At 44.4% G+C, this 20,266-nt stretch overlaps 25 non-coding genes across 25 annotated transcripts; 13 read left to right on the top strand and 12 right to left on the bottom strand.

Moving 5' to 3' along the window:
- Positions 1-122: 122 nt before the first annotated feature.
- trnaa-ugc (transfer RNA alanine (anticodon UGC)) lies at positions 123-194 on the bottom strand. The gene has a single exon. It is a non-coding gene; the product is annotated as a tRNA-Ala (tRNA).
- A 280-nt stretch (positions 195-474) lies between these two features.
- On the top strand, positions 475-546 carry trnaa-cgc (transfer RNA alanine (anticodon CGC)). The gene has a single exon. It is a non-coding gene; the product is annotated as a tRNA-Ala (tRNA).
- A 1,088-nt stretch (positions 547-1,634) lies between these two features.
- On the bottom strand, positions 1,635-1,706 carry trnaa-ugc (transfer RNA alanine (anticodon UGC)). The gene has a single exon. It is a non-coding gene; the product is annotated as a tRNA-Ala (tRNA).
- A 280-nt stretch (positions 1,707-1,986) lies between these two features.
- Positions 1,987-2,058, top strand: trnaa-cgc (transfer RNA alanine (anticodon CGC)). Its single transcript has one exon. It is a non-coding gene; the product is annotated as a tRNA-Ala (tRNA).
- A 1,089-nt stretch (positions 2,059-3,147) lies between these two features.
- Positions 3,148-3,219, bottom strand: trnaa-ugc (transfer RNA alanine (anticodon UGC)). The gene has a single exon. It is a non-coding gene; the product is annotated as a tRNA-Ala (tRNA).
- A 281-nt stretch (positions 3,220-3,500) lies between these two features.
- trnaa-ugc (transfer RNA alanine (anticodon UGC)) lies at positions 3,501-3,572 on the top strand. The gene has a single exon. It is a non-coding gene; the product is annotated as a tRNA-Ala (tRNA).
- A 1,209-nt stretch (positions 3,573-4,781) lies between these two features.
- On the top strand, positions 4,782-4,853 carry trnaa-cgc (transfer RNA alanine (anticodon CGC)). Its single transcript has one exon. It is a non-coding gene; the product is annotated as a tRNA-Ala (tRNA).
- Positions 4,854-6,062: 1,209 nt separating this feature from the next.
- trnaa-cgc (transfer RNA alanine (anticodon CGC)) lies at positions 6,063-6,134 on the top strand. Its single transcript has one exon. It is a non-coding gene; the product is annotated as a tRNA-Ala (tRNA).
- A 1,088-nt stretch (positions 6,135-7,222) lies between these two features.
- trnaa-ugc (transfer RNA alanine (anticodon UGC)) lies at positions 7,223-7,294 on the bottom strand. Its single transcript has one exon. It is a non-coding gene; the product is annotated as a tRNA-Ala (tRNA).
- A 289-nt stretch (positions 7,295-7,583) lies between these two features.
- trnaa-cgc (transfer RNA alanine (anticodon CGC)) lies at positions 7,584-7,655 on the top strand. The gene has a single exon. It is a non-coding gene; the product is annotated as a tRNA-Ala (tRNA).
- Positions 7,656-8,743: 1,088 nt separating this feature from the next.
- On the bottom strand, positions 8,744-8,815 carry trnaa-ugc (transfer RNA alanine (anticodon UGC)). Its single transcript has one exon. It is a non-coding gene; the product is annotated as a tRNA-Ala (tRNA).
- Positions 8,816-9,105: 290 nt separating this feature from the next.
- On the top strand, positions 9,106-9,177 carry trnaa-cgc (transfer RNA alanine (anticodon CGC)). The gene has a single exon. It is a non-coding gene; the product is annotated as a tRNA-Ala (tRNA).
- A 1,087-nt stretch (positions 9,178-10,264) lies between these two features.
- Positions 10,265-10,336, bottom strand: trnaa-ugc (transfer RNA alanine (anticodon UGC)). The gene has a single exon. It is a non-coding gene; the product is annotated as a tRNA-Ala (tRNA).
- A 289-nt stretch (positions 10,337-10,625) lies between these two features.
- trnaa-cgc (transfer RNA alanine (anticodon CGC)) lies at positions 10,626-10,697 on the top strand. The gene has a single exon. It is a non-coding gene; the product is annotated as a tRNA-Ala (tRNA).
- A 1,088-nt stretch (positions 10,698-11,785) lies between these two features.
- Positions 11,786-11,857, bottom strand: trnaa-ugc (transfer RNA alanine (anticodon UGC)). Its single transcript has one exon. It is a non-coding gene; the product is annotated as a tRNA-Ala (tRNA).
- Positions 11,858-12,147: 290 nt separating this feature from the next.
- On the top strand, positions 12,148-12,219 carry trnaa-cgc (transfer RNA alanine (anticodon CGC)). Its single transcript has one exon. It is a non-coding gene; the product is annotated as a tRNA-Ala (tRNA).
- A 1,087-nt stretch (positions 12,220-13,306) lies between these two features.
- Positions 13,307-13,378, bottom strand: trnaa-ugc (transfer RNA alanine (anticodon UGC)). Its single transcript has one exon. It is a non-coding gene; the product is annotated as a tRNA-Ala (tRNA).
- A 290-nt stretch (positions 13,379-13,668) lies between these two features.
- trnaa-cgc (transfer RNA alanine (anticodon CGC)) lies at positions 13,669-13,740 on the top strand. The gene has a single exon. It is a non-coding gene; the product is annotated as a tRNA-Ala (tRNA).
- Positions 13,741-14,870: 1,130 nt separating this feature from the next.
- trnaa-ugc (transfer RNA alanine (anticodon UGC)) lies at positions 14,871-14,942 on the bottom strand. Its single transcript has one exon. It is a non-coding gene; the product is annotated as a tRNA-Ala (tRNA).
- Positions 14,943-15,232: 290 nt separating this feature from the next.
- On the top strand, positions 15,233-15,304 carry trnaa-cgc (transfer RNA alanine (anticodon CGC)). The gene has a single exon. It is a non-coding gene; the product is annotated as a tRNA-Ala (tRNA).
- Positions 15,305-16,434: 1,130 nt separating this feature from the next.
- Positions 16,435-16,506, bottom strand: trnaa-ugc (transfer RNA alanine (anticodon UGC)). Its single transcript has one exon. It is a non-coding gene; the product is annotated as a tRNA-Ala (tRNA).
- A 290-nt stretch (positions 16,507-16,796) lies between these two features.
- trnaa-ugc (transfer RNA alanine (anticodon UGC)) lies at positions 16,797-16,868 on the top strand. The gene has a single exon. It is a non-coding gene; the product is annotated as a tRNA-Ala (tRNA).
- Positions 16,869-17,975: 1,107 nt separating this feature from the next.
- trnaa-ugc (transfer RNA alanine (anticodon UGC)) lies at positions 17,976-18,047 on the bottom strand. Its single transcript has one exon. It is a non-coding gene; the product is annotated as a tRNA-Ala (tRNA).
- Positions 18,048-19,475: 1,428 nt separating this feature from the next.
- On the bottom strand, positions 19,476-19,547 carry trnaa-ugc (transfer RNA alanine (anticodon UGC)). The gene has a single exon. It is a non-coding gene; the product is annotated as a tRNA-Ala (tRNA).
- Positions 19,548-19,837: 290 nt separating this feature from the next.
- On the top strand, positions 19,838-19,909 carry trnaa-cgc (transfer RNA alanine (anticodon CGC)). The gene has a single exon. It is a non-coding gene; the product is annotated as a tRNA-Ala (tRNA).
- Positions 19,910-20,266: the final 357 nt, after the last annotated feature.

The following is a 20,266-nucleotide window of genomic DNA, read 5'->3' as shown; positions in this document are numbered from 1 at the left end:
AGAGAAGTCAAGAGTCCGTCTGGAGATGCCAGTGTACGGATGTACAGTAGACATCTTCAAATGCACTATAGAGAGAACTATACAGAGTTTGATGTGCCATGAAACGCTCATAAAGAAGCGTTTGGAGATGCCGGGGATTGAACCCGGGGCCTCATACATGCAAAGCATGCGCTCTACCTATGAGCTACATCCCCCAATGGCCATATTAGACTGTAGCACAGGGAAGTTGAATCGGCAAATCCTGGTGATGCCATCGCCAGGATCACATGCCATTTTCGAGGGCCCTTGATGGTTGAGCTCCCTCTAGAGGTGAATCTTTAAATGACTTGTGTTTAAACAAGAACGAGTACCTGCATTATACAGATGCTTCTTTCCAAGACAACACTATTGTCCTTCAGTGCCTGTTAGCACCTCTGAGAAAGGGTGGCGTGTTTTCCGGAGACGATCGGGAACGTCGGGTGATCTTCACCCTGTGGGGATGTAGCTCAGTGGTAGAGCGCATGCTTCGCATGTATGAGGTCCCGGGTTCAATCCCCGGCATCTCCATGAAGCAGCACATTTTAAACATAAGAAAGTAATGGCTAGAGGGGAAGTTACATCGAATTACTAAATCCCTGCAAAATTGTAATGCCTAACAGCCCCGTTTTTAGCATTCAGATTATTTCTTTCCACATAAACCTCTTAAAAAATCTTTGATATTGTGTAATGTGAACTATATTCACTGTCCAGAACCTGTGATCATAACATACGGTATGCCTAGGCTCAACGTAATGAAAGCTACTTACACCCACACACGCATTCACACCAAGGGTTATAACTCGACTTGAAATGATACATGGATACCAAGACCTGATTTCTTTGTGTTGCTTCAACCAGACAGTGGATTCAATGTGGCAACAGCCTCCACCAAAATTCACACACCTGAGCTTCAGCTAGCTATATTGCTTGCCACACAGCTATTAGATGAAAAGACAAGTTGGGGCAATCAGTAGGCTCAGGCTTGCGAAAAGGACTTGAGTATTCATCGTACAGCTCTTACTTGCTCTGTGATTTCCCCTTGAATATTTAAAGCCTTGGTGAAGTATATAGGGGAGTCTTCGATTTCTGTGATAATAGACGAGAGCACATACAACCGCAATGCACGGTTTTCATCATCCTTACGGAGAGAATGCACGGTGTATTTGTTAACTGCAAACTTGACCTATCACATAGAGAACTATACGGAGTGCAGTAAGGAGCCTATAAAGAAGCCTCTTGCAAATCATGCATTCTCCCACTGAGCTACATCCCCACAGCGATTGAGCAGCATTACTTTGTAGAACAGGGAAGTCGAATTGGCAATTCCTAGCGATGACGTCATCGTTGGCCTAAACCACCCGATCAACCGTGGATGAAAATAGCAAAGGAGGGATTTCTTTTGTTTAAGAAGGTCTGCTGTTTGGGATTTTTTCAATGAGCATTTGGATGTGGAAAAGCATCTGTAGGTTAGTTCTTTTGTTTGAACCTTTTTCCAGAGAAGTCAAGAGTCCGTCTGGAGATGCCAGTGTACGGATGTACAGTAGACATCTTCAAATGCACTATAGAGAGAACTATACAGAGTTTGATGTGCCATGAAATGCTCATAAAGAAGCGTTTGGAGATGCCGGGGATTGAACCCGGGGCCTCATACATGCAAAGCATGCGCTCTACCACTGAGCTACATCCCCCAACGGCCACATTAGACTGTAGCACAGGGAAGTTGAATCGGCAAATCCTGGTGATGCCATCGCCAGGATCACATGCCATTTTCGAGGGCCCTTGATGGTTGAGCTCCCTCTAGAGGTGAATCTTTAAATGACTTGTGTTTAAACAAGAACGAGTACCTGCATTATACAGATGCTTCTTTCCAAGACGCCACTATTGTCCTTCAGTGCCTGTTAGCACCTCTGAGAAAGGGTGGCGTGTTTTCCGGAGACGATCGGGAACGTCGGGTGATCTTCTCCCTGTGGGGATGTAGCTCAGTGGTAGAGCGCATGCTTCGCATGTATGAGGTCCCGGGTTCAATCCCCGGCATCTCCATGAAGCAGCACATTTTAAACATAAGAAAGTAATGGCTAAAGGGGAAGTTACATCGAATTGCTAAATCCCTGCAAAATTGTAATGCCTAACAGCCCCGTTTTCAGCATTCAGATTATTTCTTTCCACATAAACCTCTTAAAAAAATCTTTGATATTGTGTAATGTGAACTATATTCACTGTCCAGAACCTGTGATCATAACATACGGTATGCCTAGGCTCAACGTAATGAAAACTACTTACACCCACACACGCATTCACACCAAGGGTTATAACTCGACTTGAAATGATACATGGATACCAAGACCTGATTTCTTTGTGTTGCTCCAACCAGACAGTGGATTCAATGTGGCAACAGCCTCCACCAAAATTCACACACCTGAGCTTCAGCTAGCTATATTGCTTGCCACACAGCTATTAGATGAAAAGACAAGTTGGGGCAATCAGTAGGCTCAGGCTTGCGAAAAGGACTTGAGTATTCATCGTACAGCCCTTACTTGCTCTGTGATTTCCCCTTGAATATTTAAAGCCTTGGTGAAGTATATAGGGGAGTCTTCGATTTCTGTGATAATAGACGAGAGCACATACAACCGCAATGCACGGTTTTCATCATCCTTACGGAGAGAATGCACGGTGTATTTGTTAACTGCAAACTTGACCTATCACATAGAGAACTATACGGAGTGCAGTAAGGAGCCTATAAAGAAGCCTCTTGCAAATCATGCATTCTCCCACTGAGCTACATCCCCACAGCGATTGAGCAGCATTACTTTGTAGAACAGGGAAGTCGAATTGGCAATTCCTAGCGATGACGTCATCGTTGGCCTAAACCACCCGATCAACCGTGGATGAAAATAGCAAAGGAGGGATTTCTTTTGTTTAAGAAGGTCTGCTGTTTGGGATTTTTCCAATGAGCATTTGGATGTGGAAAAGCATCTGTAGGTTAGTTCTTTTGTTTGAACTTTTTTCCAGAGAAGTCAAGAGTCCGTCTGGAGATGCCAGTGTACGGATGTACAGTAGACATCTTCAAATGCACTATAGAGAGAACTATACAGAGTTTGATGTGCCATGAAACGCTCATAAAGAAGCGTTTGGAGATGCCGGGGATTGAACCCGGGGCCTCATACATGCAAAGCATGCGCTCTACCTATGAGCTACATCCCCCAATGGCCATATTAGACTGTAGCACAGGGAAGTTGAATCGGCAAATCCTGGTGATGCCATCGCCAGGATCACATGCCATTTTCGAGGGCCCTTGATGGTTGAGCTCCCTCTAGAGGTGAATCTTTAAATGACTTGTGTTTAAACATGAACGAGTACCTGCATTATACAGATGCTTCTTTCCAAGACGCCACTATTGTCCTTCAGTGCCTGTTAGCACCTCTGAGAAAGGGTGGCGTGTTTTCCGGAGACGATCGGGAACGTCAGGTGATCTTCTCCCTTGTGGGGATGTAGCTCAGTGGTAGAGCACATGCTTTGCATGTATGAGGTCCCGGGTTCAATCCCCAGCATCTCCATGAAGCTGCACATTTTAAACATAAGAAAGTAATGGCTAAAGTGGAAGTTACATCGAATTAATAAATCCCTGCAAAATTGTAATGCCTGACAGCCCCGTTTTCAGCATTCAGATTATTTCTTTCCACATAAACCTCTTAAAAAATCTTTGATATTGTGTAATGTGAACTATATTCACTGTCCAGAACCTGTGATCATAACATACGGTATGCCTAGGCTCAACGTAATGAAAGCTACTTACACCCACACACGCATTCACACCAAGGGTTATAACTCGACTTGAAATGATACATGGATACCAAGACCAGATTTCTTTGTGTTGCTTCAACCAAACAGTGGATTCAATGTGGCAACAGCCTCCACCAAAATTTACACACCTGAGCTTCAGCTAGCTATATTGCTTGCCACACAGCTATTGGATGAAAAGACAAGTTGGGGCAATCAGTAGGCTCAGGCTTGCGAAAAGGACTTGAGTATTCATCGTACAGCCCTTACTTGCTCTGTGATTTCCCCTTGAATATTTAAAGCCTTGGTGAAGTATATAGGGGAGTCTTCGATTTCTGTGATAATAGACGAGAGCACATACAACCGCAATGCACGGTTTTCATCATCCTTACGGAGAGAATGCACGGTGTATTTGTTAACTGCAAACTTGACCTATCACATAGAGAACTATACGGAGTGCAACGTGCAGTAAGGAGCCTATAAAGAAGCCTTTTGGAGATGCCGGAGATTGACTCCGGGGCCTTGTACATGCAAATCATGCATTCTCCCACTGAGCTACATCCCCACAGCGATTGAGCAGCATTACTTTGTAGAACAGGGAAGTCGAATTGGCAATTCCTAGCGATGACGTCATCGTTGGCCTAAACCACCCGATCAACCGTGGATGAAAATAGCTCTACCACTGAGCTACATCCCCCAACAGCCACATTAGACTGTAGCACAGGGAAGTTGAATCGGCGAATCCTGGTAATGCCATCGTATCTCTACTATTGGTCACATGCCATTTTCGAGGGCCCTTGATGGTTGAGCTCCCTCTAGAGGTGAATCTTTAAATGACTTGTGTTTAAACAAGAACGAGTACCTGCATTATACAGATGCTTCTTTCCAAGACGCCACTATTGTCCTTCAGTGCCTGTTAGCACCTCTGAGAAAGGGTGACGTGTTTTCCGGAGACGATCGGGAACGTCGGGTGACCTTCACCCTGTGGGGATGTAGCTCAGTGGTAGAGCGCATGCTTCGCATGTATGAGGTCCCGGGTTCAATCCCCGGCATCTCCATGAAGCAGCACATTTTAAACAAAAGAAAGTAATGGCTAATGGGGAAATTACATCGAATTAATAAATCCCTGCAAAATTGTAATGCCTAACAGCCCCGTTTTCAGCATTCAGATTATTACTTTCCACATAAACCTCTTAAAAAATCTTTGATATTGTGTAATGTGAACTATATTCACTGTCCAGAACCTGTGATCATAACATACGGTATGCCTAGGCTCAACGTAATGAAAGCTACTTACACCCTCACACGCATTTACACCAAGGGTTATAACTCGACTTGAAATGATACATGGATACCAAGACCTGATTTCTTTGTGTTGCTTCAACCAGACAGTGGATTCAATGTGGCAACAGCCTCCACCAAAATTCACACACCTGAGCTTCAGCTAGCTATATTGCTTGCCACACAGCTATTGGATGAAAAGACAAGTTGGGGCAATCAGTAGGCTCAGGCTTGCGAAAAGGACTTGAGTATTCATCGTACAGCCCTTACTTGCTCTGTGATTTCCCCTTGAATATTTAAAGCCTTGGTGAAGTATATAGGGGAGTCTTCGATTTCTGTGATAATAGACGAGAGCACATACAACCGCAATGCACGGTTTTCATCATCCTTACGGAGAGAATGCACGGTGTATTTGTTAACTGCAAACTTGACCTATCACATAGAGAACTATACGGAGTGCAACGTGCAGTAAGGAGCCTATAAAGAAGCCTTTTGGAGATGCCGGAGATTGACTCCGGGGCCTTGTACATGCAAATCATGCATTCTCCCACTGAGCTACATCCCCACAGCGATTGAGCAGCATTACTTTGTAGAACAGGGAAGTCGAATTGGCAATTCCTAGCGATGACGTCATCGTTGGCCTAAACCACCCGATCAACCGTGGATGAAAATAGCTCTACCACTGAGCTACATCCCCCAACAGCCACATTAGACTGTAGCACAGGGAAGTTGAATCGGCGAATCCTGGTAATGCCATCGTATCTCTACTATTGGTCACATGCCATTTTCGAGGGCCCTTGATGGTTGAGCTCCCTCTAGAGGTGAATCTTTAAATGACTTGTGTTTAAACAAGAACGAGTACCTGCATTATACAGATGCTTCTTTCCAAGACGCCACTATTGTCCTTCAGTGCCTGTTAGCACCTCTGAGAAAGGGTGACGTGTTTTCCGGAGACGATCGGGAACGTCGGGTGACCTTCACCCTGTGGGGATGTAGCTCAGTGGTAGAGCGCATGCTTCGCATGTATGAGGTCCCGGGTTCAATCCCCGGCATCTCCATGAAGCAGCACATTTTAAACAAAAGAAAGTAATGGCTAATGGGGAAATTACATCGAATTAATAAATCCCTGCAAAATTGTAATGCCTAACAGCCCCGTTTTCAGCATTCAGATTATTACTTTCCACATAAACCTCTTAAAAAATCTTTGATATTGTGTAATGTGAACTATATTCACTGTCCAGAACCTGTGATCATAACATACGGTATGCCTAGGCTCAACGTAATGAAAGCTACTTACACCCTCACACGCATTTACACCAAGGGTTATAACTCGACTTGAAATGATACATGGATACCAAGACCTGATTTCTTTGTGTTGCTTCAACCAGACAGTGGATTCAATGTGGCAACAGCCTCCACCAAAATTCACACACCTGAGCTTCAGCTAGCTATATTGCTTGCCACACAGCTATTGGATGAAAAGACAAGTTGGGGCAATCAGTAGGCTCAGGCTTGCGAAAAGGACTTGAGTATTCATCGTACAGCCCTTACTTGCTCTGTGATTTCCCCTTGAATATTTAAAGCCTTGGTGAAGTATATAGGGGAGTCTTCGATTTCTGTGATAATAGACGAGAGCACATACAACCGCAATGCACGGTTTTCATCATCCTTACGGAGAGAATGCACGGTGTATTTGTTAACTGCAAACTTGACCTATCACATAGAGAACTATACGGAGTGCAGTAAGGAGCCTATAAAGAAGCCTCTTGCAAATCATGCATTCTCCCACTGAGCTACATCCCCACAGCGATTGAGCAGCATTACTTTGTAGAACAGGGAAGTCGAATTGGCAATTCCTAGCGATGACGTCATCGTTGGCCTAAACCACCCGATCAACCGTGGATGAAAATAGCAAAGGAGGGATGTCTTTTGTTTAAGGAGGTCTGCTGTTAGGGATTTTTCCAATGAGCATTTGGATGTGGAAAAGCATCTGTAGGTTAGTTCTTTTGTTTGAACCTTTTTCCAGAGAAGTCAAGAGTCCGTCTGGAGATGCCAGTGTACGGATGTACAGTAGACATCTTCAAATGCACTATAGCGAGAACTATACAGAGTTTGATGTGCCATGAAACGCTCATAAAGAAGCATTTGGAGATGCCGGGGATTGAACCCGGGGCCTCATACATGCAAAGCATGCGCTCTACCACTGAGCTACATCCCCCAACGGCCACATTAGACTGTAGCACAGGGAAGTTGAATCGGCGAATCCTGGTGATGCCATCGTATCTCTACTATTGGTTACATGCCATTTTCGAGGGCCCTTGATGGTTGAGCTCCCTCTAGAGGTGAATCTTTAAATGACTTGTGTTTAAACAAGAACGAGTACCTGCATTATACAGATGCTTCTTTCCAAGACGCCACTATTGTCCTTCAGTGCCTGTTAGCACCTCTGAGAAAGGGTGACGTGTTTTCCGGAGACTATCGGGAACGTCGGGTGATCTTCACCCTGTGGGGATGTAGCTCAGTGGTAGAGCGCATGCTTCGCATGTATGAGGTCCCGGGTTCAATCCCCGGCATCTCCATGAAGCAGCACATTTTAAACAAAAGAAAGTAATGGCTAATGGGGAAATTACATCGAATTAATAAATCCCTGCAAAATTGTAATGCCTAACAGCCCCGTTTTCAGCATTCAGATTATTACTTTCCACATAAACCTCTTAAAAAATCTTTGATATTGTGTAATGTGAACTATATTCACTGTCCAGAACCTGTGATCATAACATACGGTATGCCTAGGCTCAACGTAATGAAAGCTACTTACACCCTCACACGCATTTACACCAAGGGTTATAACTCGACTTGAAATGATACATGGATACCAAGACCTGATTTCTTTGTGTTGCTTCAACCAGACAGTGGATTCAATGTGGCAACAGCCTCCACCAAAATTCACACACCTGAGCTTCAGCTAGCTATATTGCTTGCCACACAGCTATTGGATGAAAAGACAAGTTGGGGCAATCAGTAGGCTCAGGCTTGCGAAAAGGACTTGAGTATTCATCGTACAGCCCTTACTTGCTCTGTGATTTCCCCTTGAATATTTAAAGCCTTGGTGAAGTATATAGGGGAGTCTTCGATTTCTGTGATAATAGACGAGAGCACATACAACCGCAATGCACGGTTTTCATCATCCTTACGGAGAGAATGCACGGTGTATTTGTTAACTGCAAACTTGACCTATCACATAGAGAACTATACGGAGTGCAGTAGGGAGCCTATAAAGAAGCCTCTTGCAAATCATGCATTCTCCCACTGAGCTACATCCCCACAGCGATTGAGCAGCATTACTTTGTAGAACAGGGAAGTCGAATTGGCAATTCCTAGCGATGACGTCATCGTTGGCCTAAACCACCCGATCAACCGTGGATGAAAATAGCAAAGGAGGGATGTCTTTTGTTTAAGGAGGTCTGCTGTTAGGGATTTTTCCAATGAGCATTTGGATGTGGAAAAGCATCTGTAGGTTAGTTCTTTTGTTTTAACCTTTTTCCAGAGAAGTCAAGAGTCCGTCTGGAGATGCCAGTGTACGGATGTACAGTAGACATCTTCAAATGCACTATAGAGAGAACTATACAGAGTTTGATGTGCCATGAAACACTCATAAAGAAGCATTTGGAGATGCTGGGGATTGAACCCAGGGCCTCATACATGCAAAGCATGCGCGCTACCACTGAGCTACATCCCCCAACGGCCGCGTTAGACTGTAGCACAGGGAAGTTGAATCGGCGAATCCTGGTGATGCCATCGTATCTCTACTATTGGTCACATGCCATTTTCGAGGGCCCTTGATGGTTGAGCTCCCTCTAGAGGTGAATCTTTAAATGACTTGTGTTTAAACAAGAACGAGTACCTGCATTATACAGATGCTTCTTTCCAAGACGCCACTATTGTCCTTCAGTGCCTGTTAGCACCTCTGAGAAAGGGTGGCGTGTTTTCCGGAGACGATCGGGAACGTCGGGTGATCTTCACCCTTGTGGGGATGTAGCTCAGTGGTAGAGCGCATGCTTCGCATGTATGAGGTCACGGGTTCAATCCCCGGCATCTCCATGAAGCAGCACATTTTAAACATAAGAAAGTAATGGCTAAAGGGGAAGTTACATCGAATTAATGAATCCCTGCAAAATTGTAATGCCTAACAGCCCCGTTTTCAGCATTCAGATTATTTCTTTCCACATAAACCTCTTAAAAATCTTTGATATTGTGTAATGTGAACTATATTCACTGTCCAGAACCTGTAATCATAACATACGGTATGCCTAGGCTCAACGTAATGAAAGCTACTTACACCCACACACGCATTCACACCAAGGGTTATAACTCGACTTGAAATGATACATGGATACCAAGACCTGATTTCTTTGTGTTGCTTCAACCAGACAGTGGATTCAATGTGGCAACAGCCTCCACCAAAATTCACACACCTGAGCTTCAGCTAGCTATATTGCTTGCCACACAGCTATTAGATGAAAAGACAAGTTGGGGCAATCAGTAGGCTCAGGCTTGCGAAAAGGACTTGAGTATTCATCGTACAGCCCTTACTTGCTCTGTGATTTCCCCTTGAATATTTAAAGCCTTGGTGAAGTATATAGGGGAGTCTTCGATTTCTGTGATAATAGACGAGAGCACATACAACCGTAATGCACGGTTTTCATCATCCTTACGGAGAGAATGCACGGTGTATTTGTTAACTGCAAACTTGACCTATCACATAGAGAACTATACGGAGTGCAGTAAGGAGCCTATAAAGAAGCCTCTTGCAAATCATGCATTCTCCCACTGAGCTACATCCCCACAGCGATTGAGCAGCATTACTTTGTAGAACAGGGAAGTCGAATTGGCAATTCCTAGCGATGACGTCATCGTTGGCCTAAACCACCCGATCAACCGTGGATGAAAATAGCAAAGGAGGGATGTCTTTTGTTTAAGGAGGTCTGCTGTTAGGGATTTTTCCAATGAGCATTTGGATGTGGAAAAGCATCTGTAGGTTAGTTCTTTTGTTTGAACCTTTTTCCAGAGAAGTCAAGAGTCCGTCTGGAGATGCCAGTGTACGGATGTACAGTAGACATCTTCAAATGCACTATAGCGAGAACTATACAGAGTTTGATGTGCCATGAAACGCTCATAAAGAAGCATTTGGAGATGCCGGGGATTGAACCCGGGGCCTCATACATGCAAAGCATGCGCTCTACCACTGAGCTACATCCCCCAACGGCCACATTAGACTGTAGCACAGGGAAGTTGAATCGGCGAATCCTGGTGATGCCATCGTATCTCTACTATTGGTTACATGCCATTTTCGAGGGCCCTTGATGGTTGAGCTCCCTCTAGAGGTGAATCTTTAAATGACTTGTGTTTAAACAAGAACGAGTACCTGCATTATACAGATGCTTCTTTCCAAGACGCCACTATTGTCCTTCAGTGCCTGTTAGCACCTCTGAGAAAGGGTGACGTGTTTTCCGGAGACTATCGGGAACGTCGGGTGATCTTCACCCTGTGGGGATGTAGCTCAGTGGTAGAGCGCATGCTTCGCATGTATGAGGTCCCGGGTTCAATCCCCGGCATCTCCATGAAGCAGCACATTTTAAACAAAAGAAAGTAATGGCTAATGGGGAAATTACATCGAATTAATAAATCCCTGCAAAATTGTAATGCCTAACAGCCCCGTTTTCAGCATTCAGATTATTACTTTCCACATAAACCTCTTAAAAAATCTTTGATATTGTGTAATGTGAACTATATTCACTGTCCAGAACCTGTGATCATAACATACGGTATGCCTAGGCTCAACGTAATGAAAGCTACTTACACCCTCACACGCATTTACACCAAGGGTTATAACTCGACTTGAAATGATACATGGATACCAAGACCTGATTTCTTTGTGTTGCTTCAACCAGACAGTGGATTCAATGTGGCAACAGCCTCCACCAAAATTCACACACCTGAGCTTCAGCTAGCTATATTGCTTGCCACACAGCTATTGGATGAAAAGACAAGTTGGGGCAATCAGTAGGCTCAGGCTTGCGAAAAGGACTTGAGTATTCATCGTACAGCCCTTACTTGCTCTGTGATTTCCCCTTGAATATTTAAAGCCTTGGTGAAGTATATAGGGGAGTCTTCGATTTCTGTGATAATAGACGAGAGCACATACAACCGCAATGCACGGTTTTCATCATCCTTACGGAGAGAATGCACGGTGTATTTGTTAACTGCAAACTTGACCTATCACATAGAGAACTATACGGAGTGCAGTAGGGAGCCTATAAAGAAGCCTCTTGCAAATCATGCATTCTCCCACTGAGCTACATCCCCACAGCGATTGAGCAGCATTACTTTGTAGAACAGGGAAGTCGAATTGGCAATTCCTAGCGATGACGTCATCGTTGGCCTAAACCACCCGATCAACCGTGGATGAAAATAGCAAAGGAGGGATGTCTTTTGTTTAAGGAGGTCTGCTGTTAGGGATTTTTCCAATGAGCATTTGGATGTGGAAAAGCATCTGTAGGTTAGTTCTTTTGTTTTAACCTTTTTCCAGAGAAGTCAAGAGTCCGTCTGGAGATGCCAGTGTACGGATGTACAGTAGACATCTTCAAATGCACTATAGAGAGAACTATACAGAGTTTGATGTGCCATGAAACACTCATAAAGAAGCATTTGGAGATGCTGGGGATTGAACCCAGGGCCTCATACATGCAAAGCATGCGCGCTACCACTGAGCTACATCCCCCAACGGCCGCGTTAGACTGTAGCACAGGGAAGTTGAATCGGCGAATCCTGGTGATGCCATCGTATCTCTACTATTGGTCACATGCCATTTTCGAGGGCCCTTGATGGTTGAGCTCCCTCTAGAGGTGAATCTTTAAATGACTTGTGTTTAAACAAGAACGAGTACCTGCATTATACAGATGCTTCTTTCCAAGACGCCACTATTGTCCTTCAGTGCCTGTTAGCACCTCTGAGAAAGGGTGGCGTGTTTTCCGGAGACGATCGGGAACGTCGGGTGATCTTCACCCTTGTGGGGATGTAGCTCAGTGGTAGAGCGCATGCTTCGCATGTATGAGGTCACGGGTTCAATCCCCGGCATCTCCATGAAGCAGCACATTTTAAACATAAGAAAGTAATGGCTAAAGGGGAAGTTACATCGAATTAATGAATCCCTGCAAAATTGTAATGCCTAACAGCCCCGTTTTCAGCATTCAGATTATTTCTTTCCACATAAACCTCTTAAAAATCTTTGATATTGTGTAATGTGAACTATATTCACTGTCCAGAACCTGTAATCATAACATACGGTATGCCTAGGCTCAACGTAATGAAAGCTACTTACACCCACACACGCATTCACACCAAGGGTTATAACTCGACTTGAAATGATACATGGATACCAAGACCTGATTTCTTTGTGTTGCTTCAACCAGACAGTGGATTCAATGTGGCAACAGCCTCCACCAAAATTCACACACCTGAGCTTCAGCTAGCTATATTGCTTGCCACACAGCTATTAGATGAAAAGACAAGTTGGGGCAATCAGTAGGCTCAGGCTTGCGAAAAGGACTTGAGTATTCATCGTACAGCCCTTACTTGCTCTGTGATTTCCCCTTGAATATTTAAAGCCTTGGTGAAGTATATAGGGGAGTCTTCGATTTCTGTGATAATAGACGAGAGCACATACAACCGTAATGCACGGTTTTCATCATCCTTACGGAGAGAATGCACGGTGTATTTGTTAACTGCAAACTTGACCTATCACATAGAGAACTATACGGAGTGCAGTAAGGAGCCTATAAAGAAGCCTCTTGCAAATCATGCATTCTCCCACTGAGCTACATCCCCACAGCGATTGAGCAGCATTACTTTGTAGAACAGGGAAGTCGAATTGGCAATTCCTAGCGATGACGTCATCGTTGGCCTAAACCACCCGATCAACCGTGGATGAAAATAGCAAAGGAGGGATGTCTTTTGTTTAAGGAGGTCTGCTGTTAGGGATTTTTCCAATGAGCATTTGGATGTGGAAAAGCATCTGTAGGTTAGTTCTTTTGTTTGAACCTTTTTCCAGAGAAGTCAAGAGTCCGTCTGGAGATGCCAGTGTACGGATGTACAGTAGACATCTTCAAATGCACTATAGCGAGAACTATACAGAGTTTGATGTGCCATGAAACGCTCATAAAGAAGCATTTGGAGATACCGGGGATTGAACCCGGGGCCTCATACATGCAAAGCATGCGCTCTACCACTGAGCTACATCCCCCAACGGCCACATTAGACTGTAGCACAGGGAAGTTGAATCGGCGAATCCTGGTGATGCCATCGTATCTCTACTATTGGTCACATGCCATTTTCGAGGGCCCTTGATGGTTGAGCTCCCTCTAGAGGTGAATCTTTAAATGACTTGTGTTTAAACAAGAACGAGTACCTGCATTATACAGATGCTTCTTTCCAAGACGCCACTATTGTCCTTCAGTGCCTGTTAGCACCTCTGAGAAAGGGTGGCGTGTTTTCCGGAGACGATCGGGAACGTCGGGTGATCTTCACCCTTGTGGGGATGTAGCTCAGTGGTAGAGCGCATGCTTCGCATGTATGAGGTCACGGGTTCATTCCCCGGCATCTCCATGAAGCAGCACATTTTAAACATAAGAAAGTAATGGCTAAAGGGGAAGTTACATCGAATTAATGAATCCCTGCAAAATTGTAATGCCTAACAGCCCCGTTTTCAGCATTCAGATTATTTCTTTCCACATAAACCTCTTAAAAATCTTTGATATTGTGTAATGTGAACTATATTCACTGTCCAGAACCTGTAATCATAACATACGGTATGCCTAGGCTCAACGTAATGAAAGCTACTTACACCCACACACGCATTCACACCAAGGGTTATAACTCGACTTGAAATGATACATGGATACCAAGACCTGATTTCTTTGTGTTGCTTCAACCAGACAGTGGATTCAATGTGGCAACAGCCTCCACCAAAATTCACACACCTGAGCTTCAGCTAGCTATATTGCTTGCCACACAGCTATTAGATGAAAAGACAAGTTGGGGCAATCAGTAGGCTCAGGCTTGCGAAAAGGACTTGAGTATTCATCGTACAGCCCTTACTTGCTCTGTGATTTCCCCTTGAATATTTAAAGCCTTGGTGAAGTATATAGGGGAGTCTTCGAATTCTGTGATAATAGACGAGAGCACATACAACCGTAATGCACGGTTTTCATCATCCTTAGGGAGAGAATGCACGGTGAATTTGTTAACTGCAAACTTGACCTATCACATAGAGAACTATACGGAGTGCAACGTGCAGTAAGGAGCCTATAAAGAAGCCTTTTGGAGATGCCGGAGATTGACTCCGGGGCCTTGTACATGCAAATCATGCATTCTCCCACTGAGCTACATCCCCACAGCGATTGAGCAGCATTACTTTGTAGAACAGGGAAGTCGAATTGGCAATTCCTAGCGATGACGTCATCGTTGGCCTAAACCACCCGATCAACCGTGGATGAAAATAGCAAAGGAGGGATGTCTTTTGTTTAAGGAGGTCTGCTGTTAGGGATTTTTCCAATGAGCATTTGGATGTGGAAAAGCATCTGTAGGTTAGTTCTTTTGTTTGAACCTTTTTCCAGAGAAGTCAAGAGTCCGTCTGGAGATGCCAGTGTACGGATGTACAGTAGACATCTTCAAATGCACTATAGCGAGAACTATACAGAGTTTGATGTGCCATGACACGCTCATAAAGAAGCATTTGGAGATGCCGGGGATTGAACCCGGGGCCTCATACATGCAAAGCATGCGCTCTACCACTGAGCTACATCCCCCAACAGCCACATTAGACTGTAGCACAGGGAAGTTGAATCGGCGAATCCTGGTGATGCCATCGTATCTCTACTATTGGTCACATGCCGTTTTCGAGGGCCCTTGATGGTTGAGCTCCCTCTAGAGGTGAATCTTTAAATGACTTGTGTTTAAACAAGAACGAGTACCTGCATTATACAGATGCTTCTTTCCAAGACGCCACTATTGTCCTTCAGTGCCTGTTAGCACCTCTGAGAAAGGGTGGCGTGTTTTCCGGAGACGATCGGGAACGTCGGGTGATCTTCACCCTTGTGGGGATGTAGCTCAGTGGTAGAGCGCATGCTTCGCATGTATGAGGTCACGGGTTCAATCCCCGGCATCTCCATGAAGCAGCCCATTTTAAACATAAGAAAGTAATGGCTAAAGGGGAAGTTACATCGAATTAATGAATCCCTGCAAAATTGTAATGCCTAACAGCCCCGTTTTCAGCATTCAGATTATTTCTTTCCACATAAACCTCTTAAAAATCTTTGATATTGTGTAATGTGAACTATATTCACTGTCCAGAACCTGTAATCATAACATACGGTATGCCTAGGCTCAACGTAATGAAAGCTACTTACACCCACACACGCATTCACACCAAGGGTTATAACTCGACTTGAAATGATACATGGATACCAAGACCTGATTTCTTTGTGTTGCTTCAACCAGACAGTGGATTCAATGTGGCAACAGCCTCCACCAAAATTCACACACCTGAGCTTCAGCTAGCTATATTGCTTGCCACACAGCTATTAGATGAAAAGACAAGTTGGGGCAATCAGTAGGCTCAGGCTTGCGAAAAGGACTTAAGTATTCATCGTACAGCCCTTACTTGCTCTGTGATTTCCCCTTGAATATTTAAAGCCTTGGTGAAGTATATAGGGGAGTCTTCGATTTCTGTGATAATAGACGAGAGCACATACAACCGTAATGCACGGTTTTCATCATCCTTACGGAGAGAATGCACGGTGTATTTGTTAACTGCAAACTTGACCTATCACATAGAGAACTATACGGAGTGCAACGTGCAGTAAGGAGCCTATAAAGAAGCCTTTTGGAGATGCCGGAGATTGACTCCGGGGCCTTGTACATGCAAATCATGCATTCTCCCACTGAGCTACATCCCCACAGCGATTGAGCAGCATTACTTTGTAGAACAGGGAAGTCGAATTGGCAATTCCTAGCGATGACGTCATCGTTGGCCTAAACCACCCGATCAACCGTGGATGAAAATAGCAAAGGAGGGATTTCTTTTGTTTAAGGAGGTCTGCTGTTTGGGATTTTTCCAATGAGCATTTGGATGTGGAAAAGCATCTGTAGGTTAGTTCTTTTGTTTGAACCTTTTTCCAGAGAAGTCAAGAGTCCGTCTGGAGATGCCAGTGTACGGATGTACAGTAGACATCTTCAAATGCACTATAGAGAGAACTATACAGAGTTTGATGTGCCATGAAACGCTCATAAAGAAGCGTTTGGAGATGCCGGGGATTGAACCCGGGGCCTCATACATGCAAAGCATGCGCTCTACCACTGAGCTACATCCCCCAACAGCCACATTAGACTGTAGCACAGGGAAGTTGAATCGGCGAATCCTGGTGATGCCATCGTATCTCTACTATTGGTCACATGCCATTTTCGAGGGCCCTTGATGGTTGAGCTCCCTCTAGAGGTGAATCTTTAAATGACTTGTGTTTAAACAAGAACGAGTACCTGCATTATACAGATGCTTCTTTCCAAGACGCCACTATTGTCCTTCAGTGCCTGTTAGCACCTCTGAGAAAGGGTGGCGTGTTTTCCGGAGACGATCGGGAACGTCGTGTGATCTTCACCCTTTTGGGGATGTAGCTCAGTGGGAGAGCCCATGCTTTGCATGTATGAGGTCCCGGGTTCAATCCCCGGCATCTCCATGAAGCAGCACATTTTAAACATAAGAAAGTAATGGCTAAAGGGGAAGTTACATCGAATTAATAAATCCCTGCAAAATTGTAATGCCTAACAGCCCTGTTTTCAGCATTCAGATTATTTCTTTCCACATAAACCTCTTAAAAATCTTTGATATTGTGTAATGTGAACTATATTCACTGTCCAGAACCTGTGTTCATAACATACGGTATGCCTAGGCTCAACGTAATGAAAGCTACTTACACCCACACACGCATTCACACCAAGGGTTATAACTCGACTTGAAATGATACATGGATACCAAGACCTGATTTCTTTGTGTTGCTTCAACCAGACAGTGGATTCAATGTGGCAACAGCCTCCACCAAAATTCACACACCTGAGCTTCAGCTAGCTATATTGCTTGCCACACAGCTATTAGATGAAAAGACAAGTTGGGGCAATCAGTAGGCTCAGGCTTGCGAAAAGGACTTGAGTATTCATCGTACAGCCCTTACTTGCTCTGTGATTTCCCCTTGAATATTTAAAGCCTTGGTGAAGTATATAGGGGAGTCTTCGATTTCTGTTATAATAGACGAGAGCACATACAACCGCAATGCACGGTTTTCATCATCCTTACGGAGAGAATGCACGGTGTATTTGTTAAATGCAAACTTGACCTATCACATAGAGAACCATACGGAGTGCAAGTAAGGAGTACGGAGTGCAGTAAGGAGCCTATAAAGAAGCCTCTTGCAAATCATGCATTCTCCCACTGAGCTACATCCCCACAGCGATTGAGCAGCATTACTTTGTAGAACAGGGAAGTCGAATTGGCAATTCCTAGCGATGACGTCATCGTTGGCCTAAACCACCCGATCAACCGTGGATGAAAATAGCAAAGGAGGGATGTCTTTTGTTTAAGGAGGCCTGCTGTTAGGGATTTTTCCAATGAGCATTTGGATGTGGAAAAGCATCTGTAGGTTAGTTCTTTTGTTTGAACCTTTTTCCAGAGAAGTCAAGAGTCCGTCTGGAGATGCCAGTGTACGGATGTACAGTAGACATCTTCAAATGCACTATAGCGAGAACTATACAGAGTTTGATGTGCCATGAAACGCTCATAAAGAAGCATTTGGAGATGCCGGGGATTGAACCCGGGGCCTCATACATGCAAAGCATGCGCTCTACCACTGAGCTACATCCCCCAACAGCCACATTAGACTGTAGCACAGGGAAGTTGAATCGGCGAATCCTGGTGATGCCATCGTATCTCTACTATTGGTCACATGCCATTTTCGAGGGCCCTTGATGGTTGAGCTCCCTCTAGAGGTGAATCTTTAAATGACTTGTGTTTAAACAAGAACGAGTACCTGCATTATACAGATGCTTCTTTCCAAGACGCCACTATTGTCCTTCAGTGCCTGTTAGCACCTCTGAGAAAGGGTGGCGTGTTTTCCGGAGACGATCGGGAACGTCGGGTGATCTTCACACTTGTGGGATGTAGCTCAGTGGTAGAGCGCATGCTTCGCATGTATGAGGTCCTGGGTTCAATCCCTGGCATCTCCATGAAGCAGCACATTTTAAACATAAGAAAGTAATGGCTAAAGGGGAAGTTACATCGAATTAATAAATCCCTGCAAAATTGTAATGCCTAACAGCCCCGTTTTCAGCATTCAGATTATTTCTTTCCACATAAACCTCTTAAAAATCTTTGATATTGTGTAATGTGAACTATATTCACTGTCCAGAACCTGTGTTCATAACATACGGTATGCCTAGGCTCAACGTAATGAAAGCTACTTACACCCACACACGCATTCACACCAAGGGTTATAACTCGACTTGAAATGATACATGGATACCAAGACCTGATTTCTTTGTGTTGCTTCAACCAGACAGTGGATTCAATGTGGCAACAGCCTCCACCAAAATTCACACACCTGAGCTTCAGCTAGCTATATTGCTTGCCACACAGCTATTAGATGAAAAGACAAGTTGGGGCAATCAGTAGGCTCAGGCTTGCGAAAAGGACTTGAGTATTCATCGTACAGCCCTTACTTGCTCTGTGATTTCCCCTTGAATATTTAAAGCCTTGGTGAAGTATATAGGGGAGTCTTCGATTTCTGTTATAATAGACGAGAGCACATACAACCGCAATGCACGGTTTTCATCATCCTTACGGAGAGAATGCACGGTGTATTTGTTAAATGCAAACTTGACCTATCACATAGAGAACTATACGGAGTGCAAGTAAGGAGCCTATAAAGAAGCCTCTTGCAAATCATGCATTCTCCCACTGAGCTACATCCCCACAGCGATTGAGCAGCATTACTTTGTAGAACAGGGAAGTCGAATTGGCAATTCCTAGCGATGACGTCATCGTTGGCCTAAACCACCCGATCAACCGTGGATGAAAATAGCAAAGGAGGTCTGCTGTTAGGGATTTTTCCAATGAGCATTTGGATGTGGAAAAGCATCTGTAGGTTAGTTCTTTTGTTTGAACCTTTTTCCAGAGAAGTCAAGAGTCCGTCTGGAGATGCCAGTGTACGGATGTACAGTAGACATCTTCAAATGCACTATAGCGAGAACTATACAGATATTGATGTGCCATGAAACGCTCATAAAGAAGCATTTGGAGATGGCGGGGATTGAACCCGGGGCCTCATACATGCAAAGCATGCGCTCTACCACTGAGCTACATCCCCCAACAGCCACATTAGACTGTAGCACAGGGAAGTTGAATCGGCGAATCCTGGTGATGCCATCGTATCTCTACTATTGGTCACATGCCATTTTCGAGGGCCCTTGATGGTTGAGCTCCCTCTAGAGGTGAATCTTTAAATGACTTGTGTTTAAACAAGAACGAGTACCTGCATTATACAGATGCTTCTTTCCAAGACGCCACTATTGTCCTTCAGTGCCTGTTAGCACCTCTGAGAAAGGGTGGCGTGTTTTCCGGAGACGATCGGGAACGTCGGGTGATCTTCACCCTTGTGGGGATGTAGCTCAGTGGTAGAGCGCATGCTTCGCATGTATGAGGTCACGGGTTCAATCCCCGGCATCTCCATGAAGCAGCACATTTTAAACATAAGAAAGTAATGGCTAAAGGGGAAGTTACATCGAATTAATGAATCCCTGCAAAATTGTAATGCCTAACAGCCCCGTTTTCAGCATTCAGATTATTTCTTTCCACATAAACCTCTTAAAAATCTTTGATATTGTGTAATGTGAACTATATTCACTTTCCAGAACCTGTAATCATAACATACGGTATGCCTAGGCTCAACGTAATGAAAGCTACTTACACCCACACACGCATTCACACCAAGGGTTATAACTCGACTTGAAATGATACATGGATACCAAGACCTGATTTCTTTGTGTTGCTCCAACCAGACAGTGGATTCAATGTGGCAACAGCCTC

Source organism: Clarias gariepinus, chromosome 12, assembly GCF_024256425.1.
Source record: "Clarias gariepinus isolate MV-2021 ecotype Netherlands chromosome 12, CGAR_prim_01v2, whole genome shotgun sequence".
NCBI lineage: Eukaryota > Metazoa > Chordata > Actinopteri > Siluriformes > Clariidae > Clarias > Clarias gariepinus.
The sequence above is the reverse complement of the archived record's forward strand: the minus strand, read 5'-3'. Positions and strand labels throughout refer to the sequence as shown.